Source organism: Peromyscus eremicus, chromosome X, assembly GCF_949786415.1.
Source record: "Peromyscus eremicus chromosome X, PerEre_H2_v1, whole genome shotgun sequence".
Taxonomy (NCBI): Eukaryota; Metazoa; Chordata; class Mammalia; order Rodentia; family Cricetidae; genus Peromyscus; species Peromyscus eremicus.
In genome coordinates this window covers 104,150,801-104,163,460 of record NC_081439.1, presented here as the reverse complement: position 1 = coordinate 104,163,460, position 12,660 = coordinate 104,150,801, and the positions used below count along the sequence as shown (strand labels likewise).

The 12,660-nt window shown below is 37.5% G+C and overlaps 1 long non-coding RNA gene across 1 annotated transcript; it reads right to left on the bottom strand.

The window, feature by feature from the left end:
* Window positions 1-2,191: 2,191 nt before the first annotated feature.
* On the bottom strand, window positions 2,192-12,524 carry LOC131899018 (uncharacterized). Its single transcript, XR_009376050.1, has 4 exons — window positions 12,356-12,524; window positions 11,230-11,272; window positions 10,783-10,983; window positions 2,192-2,905 (listed from the first exon to the last, which is right to left on the bottom strand). It is a non-coding gene; the product is annotated as an uncharacterized LOC131899018 (long non-coding RNA).
* Window positions 12,525-12,660: the final 136 nt, after the last annotated feature.

Genomic DNA, 12,660 nt, shown 5'->3' with positions numbered 1-12,660 from the left:
TAACTATTTATTACAAAGTAACTCAAATTTCACATGACTAATATGTAGCAAAATAGATGGTTACTTCAAAATCCTAGAGTGAACTTTATACAGAAAAGAACATCAACACAGATAGTGAGAACTCTCAGGGGTGATTTGGATCTGGTTGTATTTTGACCTTCTAAGTGACCAATCTTTTACACAGCTATATTGGAAAGGATCTAGTATTTTGTTTTGTTTTGTTTTAGTGTGAGCTCAGACCAACTCTGGTAAGTCTCCAACAATTTGATTAGAGTTGGAGTGCTGTAATTTTAAGAACCCGAAGCAACAGCATTTTCCAAACAATTCTTAAAATAAACTTGTTAGCCACATCAGCTTCATGAATTCAATTTCGCAACTCATGAAGACAAAAAAAGAGGTCTTGCTTAACTCTCGGCACACAAGTTTTAAAAAGAGAGTTTTGATGAACTGAGGCTCCCGTAACAAGAAAAAGCCTTATTCAAAAACAATTCAGTCCTTGAATCCTTGGATAACAATTAGATTAAACAAACTACCTACATGACTTGTACCTGAAGTGTCTTAGAAAACATTTTTTTCTAAATTAATAACTTTATCCCCTTGTAGAATGCTTTAAATGTAAATTTAACTTTAAATCTTAGTCAATTTAGATCAAATTCAACTTAATGACTACATAACTGAACCTAAGTAGGAGACAATGGAAGGAACTAAGGATTTTCATGTGTGTGTGTGTGTATGCGCGCACGAGAGAGAGAGAGAGAGAGAGAGAGAGAGAGAGAGAGAGAGAGAGAGAGAGAGAGAGAGAGGGGGGGGGGGGAGGGGGAGAGAGGGAGAGAGGGAGGGAGGGAGGGAGGGAGGGAGGGAGGGAGGGAGGGAGGGAGAGAGCACAGTCATGTATTTAATTCTGTTAATTTCTATTTAAATTTGCAATTAAAATAACATCACTTACCATAGTAGTCAACAGACGTCAGGAGAACCTAACAATACTCTTTCTCTTAGAAAATACAACAAAAAGTCTAAACTGTTTTCAGTAACAGTTTCACTCCCAAACTGTTCTCTGTAGTAAAATAGACCAGTCTCCACAAGAGGTCTATCATGATAATCATTTAAGGTAAATCCTGTGTTCTATGAAGCATTTTAGCTTGATTTTATTCATATTGACTCTTACACAAGTTGTTAAAAAATATTTAAACAACTACTCTTGTCAGTATGTTACAATTTTCAAGAGGCTTTAAGGATCTTGAGAAAATGTTTTAAAAGTATTTACTACCATTACTAGTCAAGAAACAAACAAACATAAAACAGAGACTTACCATTCTGTACTATATACATCTTAATTCACCTAACAGTAAAAACTCACATGAAACTTTGAAGACACAAACTGACATGAGAATCTCAACAAGGAAAGCTGTCACTAAAACTACAAGCAATATACAAACATGCTTCTACTTTTACCTACATAAGCAGACAGTTGTTTAAAATACTGGGTTAACAAAGATCTTTTAGTAAAGTGACTTAGGCAGGCTTAAACTAGCAAGGATTAAGGATGAATCCTTACTAATTAATTGGAAGATCTGAGACATATTTTATATTTCATTTTACAAAATCAGAAATATTTATTTTGAAACAAGATAAGAAGACATGATCTACCTGTCAGAAAACTACCACTCAGAAATATTTTTCATCCACAAAGCAGGTAAAACAAAAATATTTAAACTTCACATTGGCACCAGAAAGGTTAACTGGCCTGCCTTCTTGGATTAGAAAAACTAAAACTGAGCGATAAGTAGTTTTGCAGACGTTTGAACATGCCTAAGCCTTTAAATCAGTAAAATATTTCCTAAAAATTCTGATTATATAAAAGTAATACATACTTATATAAACTTCAAACAGAATAAAATGAAAAAAGAGAGAAGGGCTCCTATAATCCCCTCTAAGACCCATGCCCCCACCCCCCCAAGGAAAAAAAAACATATTTAAGAGTGTGATGCATATATTTCCAAATCTTTTTTGTCCTATACAGATACAAAATTCACACACCTTGATTTGGCTCAAACTATACATAGTGTTTTGCCATTTGTATTTTACACTTACTATATCTTCATTGTCTTTCCATGTTAGTATATGCTGGTTAGATAGTAGTCTACCATTAAATATCTTTTGGGAGATGGCAAAATCACTTGAAAAAAAATCATTCACACAAGTACGTTTATAATTTCGAAAGGAAACAGACAGAATCATAAAACACAGAAACAAACATCTAAAGACAATGTTTATCCTCCCACCAGTGTGGAACAGTTCATTCCATGTTCACAATAAACAAATTAAGTGATTGGGTAGATTAACTGAAATCTCCCTGCTTATACAGAACACTCCATTTGTTAAGCTTATCCAAAAGGAATGAAAAATGCAGGTGATTAATTCACTTACACATAGAAATCAAGTCAGTGTACTACAAATACATAAGGCGAAAAGTTACAATATTAAATGCTTCTTTGTCTGACGTTTCAATTGAGTAAAAAATTGGATAAACAATATAGCTAATAACCTGAAAGATCTAGAAATTCAAAGTTTAGACTGCAACAGTGCTGTTAACATTTGTTTCCACTTGGAAGCAGATGCTAATGGAATGCAATGCTGATTACTTAAAGTTTGCTCACATCACACATTCAATTAGAGTAAGAAGAACATAACATGCCTACTGTGGCTCTGAATTAAGACATAAAAATTTTTTGCTTGAACGTAATGATTGTGTAGCACATGGGACATTTGTCAACTGCTTCGGCACATTGTTTACAAGTGACCAGATGTCCACAAGGAACAAAAACTACAGCAATATTTTTATCCATGCAGATTTTGCAAAGCTTCTCTTCTTGCAGGCGTCTTAGCTGCTCTTCAGTACTAATGTCTGCACAAAGAGAAAAACAACATATACTAGTTTTTGGGTTTGTTGTTTAAATTCATTGAAACACTGAACCCCTTCTGTTTGCCAGACACTCAAGTCTTGGGAGACATGAAAATGACTCACACATGGCACACATTCTTAAGTAGTTTGTATGCTAGTGGGAGAGACTGTGAGCTGCAGTTAGAGAGGTGAGTACAAAGTACAAAGTAGTAAGTACTATAATAAAGTTACATACAAAGTGCTTTGGGGCAAGATGAACAAGTTCTTCTGTCTGGCTGGTTGGGGAAGGCATCATGAGAAAGAGGTGGACTGTGACATTTAAGTACAGGCAACAATTTGCCAGGCAGAAAAGCAAGGATGAAGTAAAAGCAACATCTCTGAAGGGCACTAGTAAGAAAGGGGTCCATTTGATGGGCACTTCTCCAGTGGCACAAGTAGGATTTGGTGCTTAGATATGAGGGCTAAAGAGAGAGAGAGGAACTAAAGTTGGGTTTGCTAATGTGTCAAGGAGATGATAAGAATTACTGGAAATATAAAAGGAGGTAGAGGCTTTACATTTTCAGCTATATTTGAGATGTTGGCAGGGTATCCAAACAAAAAAACATATCTGGGTATGATTAGCATATATATAGGATACTGAAGTAGCTGTATAGTTGAACTTTTGCCAAAACAGATTTTATGAAAGTCTAACAAATATGCCACAAAACTGTGACTGGTCATATATGATAACACCAGCAACAATCAATAGTAATAGAGCATAAATATTACGTGCTAGGCACTACAAATAATTACCTATTTTAACTATCTTTGTAATCACTGTATACTAATGGTTTATAAATCTGGCCTCAAGTGAGAATTACTTGTTTTGTTCCTTTGGTATGTATGTTGGAGGAGGGGGTGTCATTGATGTTGGGTATGGAAGTCGAGGATATTGTATACTGTTCGTTCATTGTGCCACATCCCTACCTCTTGTGGCATTTAAAAAAACAAGTTTTCTTTTTAAAAAATAATTTATTGCATTTATTTATATTTGTGTGGGTGTGTATATTGTAGCACATGTGTGAAAGCCAGAGGGCAACTTTCAAGACCTGCTTCTCTCATTCAACCACATAGGTTCTAGGATCAAACTCAAGGCGGGTCTTCAGGCTTGGAAGCAGGTGCCTTTACCGAGTGAGCAGTCACCCCATCCCTGCTAGGCTCTTCTACTAACTCTAAAACTTCTAGTGCTAGTCACACTGGCACATGGGAATTACTTTATTATATGTACACACACACACACACACACACACACACACATTATGGAAACATTTGATGCATTTCCCTATTTAACTATGTAGCTCCTTTAAAAACAACAAGCCTGGTGTGGTAGCGCATGTCTTTAATCCCAGAACTCTAGAGGCAGAGGCAGGCGGATCTCTGTGAGTGTGAGGCCAGCCTGGTCTACAGAGTGAATTCTGGGACAACTAGAGCTGTTACACAGAGGAAACCCTGTCTTGAAAAACCAAAAAACCAACAACCAACCAACCAACCAACCAACCAAACAAACAAACGAATAAAACCAGGGTCTCACTATGTAGCCTTGGTTAGCCTGGAACTTAAGAGATCTGCCTGCCACCTGAAATGCTGGGATTAAACGTGTGTGCCAGTATGCCTGGCATCACATCTTTTTATGACATTTAGTGTCCTAGAAGGGAACATTACTTACAAAATATGTTTAGAAAGTAATAGTTTAATTTCATTCAAGTACTTATTGAACACTTACTTAGACACTTGGTATACAATGAATAAATACATACATGTATTTTAGGCATCCAATATGCAGACAAGTAGGGAACATAAGTAAACAGGAAACTTTGATACACTATGGTGACTGAGGTATTAAATGAAGGCCCTTCAAGGAAATTATACCTAGCTTGGGTCATATAGAATGTACAGGAGTTACCTAGAAGAGGGAGGGGCCTTGGAGGCCAGAGCAATGACAGAAACTGCTATAGGTGAAAGAAATGACTGAAGCATGTTCTAAGAGATAGAACATGACTTATAGCATAGGTAAAAACTGGTCATTGAATCTGAAGGAAAAGAGACCAGTACAGAAGGCCAGCAAGAACTGACCCTTAAAGATATGGCAAAGCATCGAAGAGTTGGGACTTGATTCTAAAGGTCCTGAGAGCTGGTGAGGAGTTTTAAGCCAGAGAGAGGCACTGTCACATTTGAGCTCCAGTGAAGTTTCTCTGGGTAGGAAGGGGACAAAAGTATTTTTCTTGTCTCTCTCTCTCTTTTAAATTAATTTATATTTTATGTGTACTTGTATTTTGCCTGCATGTGCATCTGTGTGAGGGTGTTGGATCATCTGGAACTGGAGTCACAGATAGTAATGAGCTGCTATGTGGGTGCTAGGAATCTGGGACCTCTGGAAGAGCAGTTGGTGCTCTTAACCACTGAGCCATCTCTCCAGCCCCTCTAATCTTTTTTTGTTTGTTTGTTTTTTGTGTTTTTTTTTTTTTTTTTCGAGACAGGGTTCCTCTGTGAAACAGTCCTGACTGTCCTGGAACTCACTCTGTAGACCAGGTTGGCCTTGAACTCACAGAGATCCGCCTGTCTCTACCTCTACCACCACTGCCTGGCCTCTAATCCCTTCTTAAGAAACAACTTTCTACACTCAATGAATATGGGCTCTGGCTGGGTATATGCCTCAACTGTCCTGGCATGTATAAGATCCTACGTTTGATCATCAGGACCAAATTCTTCAGAGTGGTTGTATAATTCAACAGTATGAATGTATGTAACTCTATTACACTATACACATAAAAAAGGCTAAGACAGTCTTTTTTTGTTTTGTTTTTCGAGACAGGGTTTCTCTGTGTAGCTTTGCGCCTTTCCTGGAATGCGCTTTGGAGACCAGGCTGGCCTCAAAATCAGAGAGATCCACCTGCCTCTGCCTCCCAGTGCTGGGATTAAAGGCGTGTGCCACCACCGCCCGGTGAGATAGTCATTTGTGTGTGTGTGTGTGTGTGTGTGTGTGTGTGTGTGGGTACTGGGGATCAAACCCAGGGTCTCCAGGTATATTAGGCAATTACTCTACCACTGAGCTATATCCCCAGTTATAAGATGGTAAATTTGATGTGCACTTTACTACAATTAAAAAAATAATTCCTGGTAGCAGCTTATCTGCTGTATTTTTGGTTGCACATTGAAATCATAAAAGTGTAATATAATCTAGGTTGTTTTTCTGTTCTTTTATCTTTTTGAGATAGTATCTCATGTATCCTAGCTGGCCTCAAACTCATTATGTAGCAAAAGATGACTTTGAACTCCTGACCCTCCTGTTTGTACTTCCCAAATTCTGGGATTAAAGGCATACAGTTTATGCTGTGTTGGGGATAGAATCCTGGGCTATCCACATGCTACACAAGCTCTCTATCAAGTGAGCTATATCCTGAGAATACCCCTTTCCTTTTGAAGCAGAGTCTTGCTATGTAACCTAAAATGATCATGAATCTAGGCTAGCTCTTTCTGCTTTAGCCTCTAGAGTATTGGGATTATAATGCTCAAGAATTAATATTCCTCTTGGGTTTGACTGTGATTTCATTTTACAGACCCAATGGAATGAACTCAAATACTGATATTTTTTCTAGTCAGCCACGTACTGAGGATGCTCCTGACTAATAATTTACCACTGGCAATTGCTTCGTACCACAAAGGTGAATATTGTGTTCCACATCCTTGCCTATAGCAGCTTTTTGTTGTTGTTTCCGAATCAGTGTCTCTCTATGCAGCTCTGCCTATCCTGGAACTTGCTATAGATATCCGGCTGGCCTTGAACTCACAGAAGTCCACCTGCCTCTGCCTCCTGAGTGTTAGGATTAAAAGCCTGTGTCATCACACTCAGGGCTCTTTCTTCTTGTATTTTTCACAAGCCTCCCTTCGAGACCAGCATGTCCCAGGTACGTAACAATAAAGGCTTGCTATCTAGATAACATTTGGTGACCCTTTCTAATATTTTTAGTATATTCTTTCAAACTTTGGGAGACATGGTCTTGTATGTTGCTCAGACTGGCCTTGAGCTCCTAGGCTGAAGCGATCCTACCACCTTAGCCTCCAAAGCAGCGAAGAATATAGATTGCTGAGACTACTATGCCTTAGCTTAGGAACTTGTGTTTTTTATATATTTTTAAATAACATTTATTTGTGTGTGTGCGCATATAGTACATTTGTGTAAGTGTTTGTGGAAACCACAAGAGAGTGTCAGATACCCTGGATCTGGAGTTACAGGCAGTTGCAAACCACCCAGCAGAGACGCTGGGAACCAAACTTGTGTCCTCTGCTAGAGTACTATAATTTTTTAAATCACCGAGCCATCTCTCCAGCCCCTTTCATGTATTTTTTTTAAATTTTTTCTCCTCATGTATTAAAACAAAATAAAACGTGTGTGTGCCTTTCCTCCACTATCATGAGCCATAGGTCTGATTGTTTCTTGCCATGTCTTCCCACAAGACTTTCAGAATCAAGAGACTACTGGCCAAGAAACAAAGGCAATACTGCTCTATTCCCCCGAGGGATTTACATGAAAACTGGTAACAATGTCAGGTACAACTCCAAGACAAGACACTGGAGGAGATTACATCATCCATCAATCCTATCAGATGGAGTTGAATGTTTTAACCACTGGAGACTTGGTCATGTTTAAATTGGGAGTCTGGTTTGCTTTTCTGTTTCACAAGAGCTAATTTTTTTTAAATAATAAAGCATGCAAAACCTTAAGAAAACTGTGTGTACATGTGTCTATATTTGTGTGGCTGGTGTACACCTGTGTATATAAGTAAACTTGCTTGTGTACATGAAGGGTAGAGACTTATGTCAGGTATCTTCTCAATTGCTCCTCCACATTATTTTTTGAAACAGTCTCTCTCTGACCCTGGAATTCACCAATTGGCTAGACTGGCTGGTCAGGAATCTCTGAGGATCTGTTTGTCTCTCTTCCTTACACCCCTGGTTTTGGGGTTACAGGTGCACCACATCTGGCTTTTAGGTTAGTCTTGAGATCCAAACTTAGGTCCTCATGTTTACAAAACACTTTAACCACTCAGTTGCCTCCCCATGCCAGGAATCTTTAAAAGCTATGTTTTCTTTTAACATTATTTAATGTATTTTCTTTTGCTGTTGATATTTTCAACAGATCTTACAATGCAGCCAAGCTAGTCTGAAACTAGTCATCCTATTGCCTCTGCCTCTGAATATGGAGATTGTAAGTGTGGACTACCGTCTGGCTTTCTCTATAAAATGTAGAGTATTAGGATTTATTTTAATTCAAAGCCTACTTAATAGCATGATCCCCTTATGTTTTCACATATGAAAAGGTGCAGAATACTTTAAAACCAAACTGTTTCAGTTACAAAACTTAGATTCTACACACAATAATAAAAGCCTCTGTTGTTCTTTGTCTAAAATAGTCTAACCCAGATAACAGTGGTGATGTATACCTTTAACCTCGACATGTGAGAAGCAGAAACAGGTAGATCTATGAGAGTTTGAGGCCAGCATGCTCTACAAAGTGAGTTCCAGCACAGCCAGGGCTGTTACAAGGTAAGATTCCCATCTCAAACAATCAAAAAATACTTTATCTCACACAAGGTCCTAGGCTCAATCCCAAGCACCTCATAAACTAGTAATAATGCTGTGTGCCTGTAATCCCAGAATTTGGGACGTGGAGGCAGGAGGAGCAGAAATTCAAGGTCATCCTCAGCTACTAAGCAGTTCAAAACCAGCTTCTGTGGGAGACCCTTTCTAAAAAACAAACTTAAAATGTGATTCCTGTACAAGATCTTCCAAGATTAGGTCACTAAACATCCTGTCATGTAAAGGGGAAAAGGTCCTAAGTCCCCACTCTTCCCTGAGAATTCATACACAGTTAATGGTTATTGGAGACATTTTATTTAATCTTACAAACACTGAAAAATTACCCATTAAAAAAAAACAAGGTGGAGAAACAACGCCTGAAGTTGTTCTTCTCTGGCCTTTACATTTATGTGCACACACATGCATATGCACACACAGGAGCACACACACACAAATAAATATATATATATCCCTAATGAAACTCATTGAGTCACAAAGGGTGGGGGTGGGGGCATGAAATTAGAAGGGGATTAGTGGAAGGAATGTGGTACATGAAACCTATCATTATATGTAATTAATATATGTAATTGAGGCATTTAAAACTAAAATGAAGAAACTGATGAATCTTACTTAGATCTTTATTAAAATGGATCAAGTGTAGAAATGCTTTAAGAGACTCGAGAAATGAGGGGTGTGGCTCATTGGTAGAACACTCGGTTAACATGTATCAGGCCGAGTTTACCCGATAGCATTAAAAAAAAAAAGGAGGGGTATTAAAAACCAACTAGGTTTCTGATGATTTAGTGAATTAGTTAATTTTGTCAAGTGTGATAACAATGTGATATGAACTGAATGTTTTGTGTTCCTAACATTCATATGCTCCAGCCTTAACGTTCCACACAGTGATGTTCAGAGGAAGGGCTTTAAGAAGGATAGTAAAGTGCTACTGAACAATGCTTTGGTAAACCAGAAATCATGTATTTGTTCCAGATCACAAGTGAACTGAAAAAATCATATCTAGTGATGTTTCAGCCAGCCTAATGTTATGGCATAATGCATCACATGTTTGTGATGATGCTGGTATTAACTAACCTCCTGAGCTGCTAGTCATATGAAAACATAGCATACATATTAATATATGATAATGAAAAGAAAAAACCCCAACAACTATGCTACTGGTTCACATATTACCTTACACACTTTATTATTAGAATATACTCCTTCATATAAATATAACTACCATGAAACAATGTCATATCATGTCAGCAGAAGCCTAATGGCACAAATCTTATGTTTACAAAGTATCTGGGTTGTATCAAGAAGCCATATCAAGTGACTGACATATACCATCTATGTTTGTATAAGTATATTCGATGACATTTATTCAATAATGAGATTGTTTAACAACACATTTCTCAGAACATATCTCCATTGTTAAGCAATGCATGAATACAATTAGGTTTATATGAAGTCATGAGCATAAGAACTCCTAGGGCAATTAATATTCTAGTAAGTAGAGGAAGAAAGACCTGAGAGGTTATAAACACTACTTCGGGAAGGCAACTAGCTGCAGGAAGACCTAGATTTTGGACTTTTCAGTCTGTGAGAAACAAATGCATTTTGTTTAAACTATCTATTCTGTGGTATTTTGTTATAGTAGCCTCAGAAACACAGCATTGAGGGCATACTTAAAAAATACCCTATCCTGTGCTCATTGCATGAGTTGGCTGTTTGAAACCTGGGGTCTATGCAGGATCGCTTGGCTCGGCCTGGAAGGAGGGGACTGGACCTGCCTGGACTGAATCTACCAGGTTGATCTCAGTCCACAGGGGAGGCTTTGCCCTGGAGGAGGTGGGAATGGGGGGTGGGCTGGGGGGAAGGTGAGGGGGGCGGGAGGGGGGAGAGCAAGGGAATCCGTGGCTGATATGTAGAACTGAATTGTATTGCAAAATAAAAATAAAAAAATTAAAAAAAATACCCTAATATGTTGACTATATATTAAAGTATTTGTAGATGATGATGCACAGGATGTCTTATATTTACTTTGTCTTATATTTACTATGGACAAAAAGATAGGAGAAGATGAGAATCAAGATGGGAAAGAGCTGTTTATTATTGAAGCTGACTCATTGTTCTTTCCACTTCTGTGTATGTTTGAAATTTATCATAATAAAAGAGTAAAAAATGTTTATCCCATGGGGATATTATAAACAGGAAATGAATGGGTTACAAAGTCGTTACTTTCGTTTAAAAAAAATACATACCTTTCTGCAATGAAGTCTGACTTGACTCATCCTGTGTATTATCTTTCTGAGCACTCACTAGATCTGCAATCAGAACCTCAAGTGATAGATAGCTGCTCCCAGATGTTTGGATTTTTTCTTCCATTGTTTTCTTAATGTCCCTGAAACTAAATCCCATTCGTATAGCTTCTTGTACCATAGGATTCTGGAAGATGGTGTCATCTGAAATCAAAGTAGGATGGAGAAAGAACACAGCCGAAACAAATATTTTCATTAACACAGCTAAAGGCACGCACCACCACTGCCCAGCAACACCTGGCTTTCTATTAACATCTTCACTACAGAAATATATGATATAAAATGATAAGTACTTCATTAAATTCTTAAATTTACAGCAACTTCATTAAACATACCACAGTAATTTGGCCACAAAATTAAACACAGATTTATTTTAATAGGCATATTTACCAATTTTTGTAGTTAGTGAAGTCGTTTTTTCAGCAGTTCTTACCTAAAATAGAAATATGAATGGTAAGAATTTACTTTAGTAGAAAGAAATTATCTCAATTTGAAAAGTTAATAAACTTAAAACAAATTGGTTTTATTCTAATTTAAAACATGACTATTCACAAGAGCATAGCCTGATGGAACAGAAGGAAGTTAAGACTATTTATTCCAACATCACCACTTTACAGACAAGATGAGGGCCAATGAGATCAAATGACTTCCTGAGGGGAAACAAACACAAACTAAACTAAAAACTAATGGTAGAACCATCATGTCAACTCTAGACTCCCATTCCAGTCCAGGATGCTTCCCACATTTCACTAATGCTTTGACTGCCCTTTGTCCTATGTATCTACTCAGATACATTTGTGTATGGTTTTTTTGTCCCGGCCTTGTTTATGATAGCCAGATAAGGTATAACTGATGTATATCTCCAGCCTTATTTTTGCAGTCTTAAGTAATCCATATTGGGTAGCTCACAACTGCCTGTAACTGTAACACCAGCTCTAGGGATCTGATGCCCTCTTCTGTTTTCCTCAGGTACTTGCACAACACATGTTTTACACACACACACACACACACACACACACACACACACACACACACAATCAACCAACCAACAAATCAATCCATCTTTTTTTAAGGTGAAAATTGCCAGATATGACGGCAGATTCCTTTAATCTCAGCACTCAAGAGGCAAAGGCAGGCACATCTTGTAGGTTTACAAGGCCAGCCTGGTCTACAGGGTGAGATGCTGTTTTGTTTTTTTTTAAAAAAACAACAACAGAAGGTAGAAACTATTTGTGAGTGGAAAGTACATTACAAAAAAGCCTAATTTCTGAAGGCTAAATGATTTCAGTATTTTAAGTTCTTTACACCCATTCTGACCACAACAATACATTGTTTTACTCTGATCTTTTCAAAAATTTGCTTCAGAGTTAAGAATTAGAAACTTTCTTCAAGTTCTCTCCTTCAAAGTTTACTACACATTAATTATAGTAGTATACCATACATTTTACTGGAAGAAGTCATTAGAAAACAAATGGTACAGATTTTGAAAAGATATATTAAACAACAGGCAACTTACCAAAGATTCCCCAAGTGAATGGGTTAAATGAATATTATTTATATATTCTTGCCCCTTCTCATCCAATAGATATTTACACCTAAAAGATTAAAGAAAATTAAACTCTACTAGTTAATAACTTAGTGAAGTATTAGTAAAGCCCATCTCTATCATATAAATCCTATTAACTATCTTTTGGGAGCAGAGAGATGGCACTTTCTGACAAATCAGATGGCCCGAATTCAGTCCCAGGAACTCACATAGTGAAAGAAGAGAACAGACTCCTGCAAGCTGTCCACTTGTGCACTATGGGATGTGAAGCACCC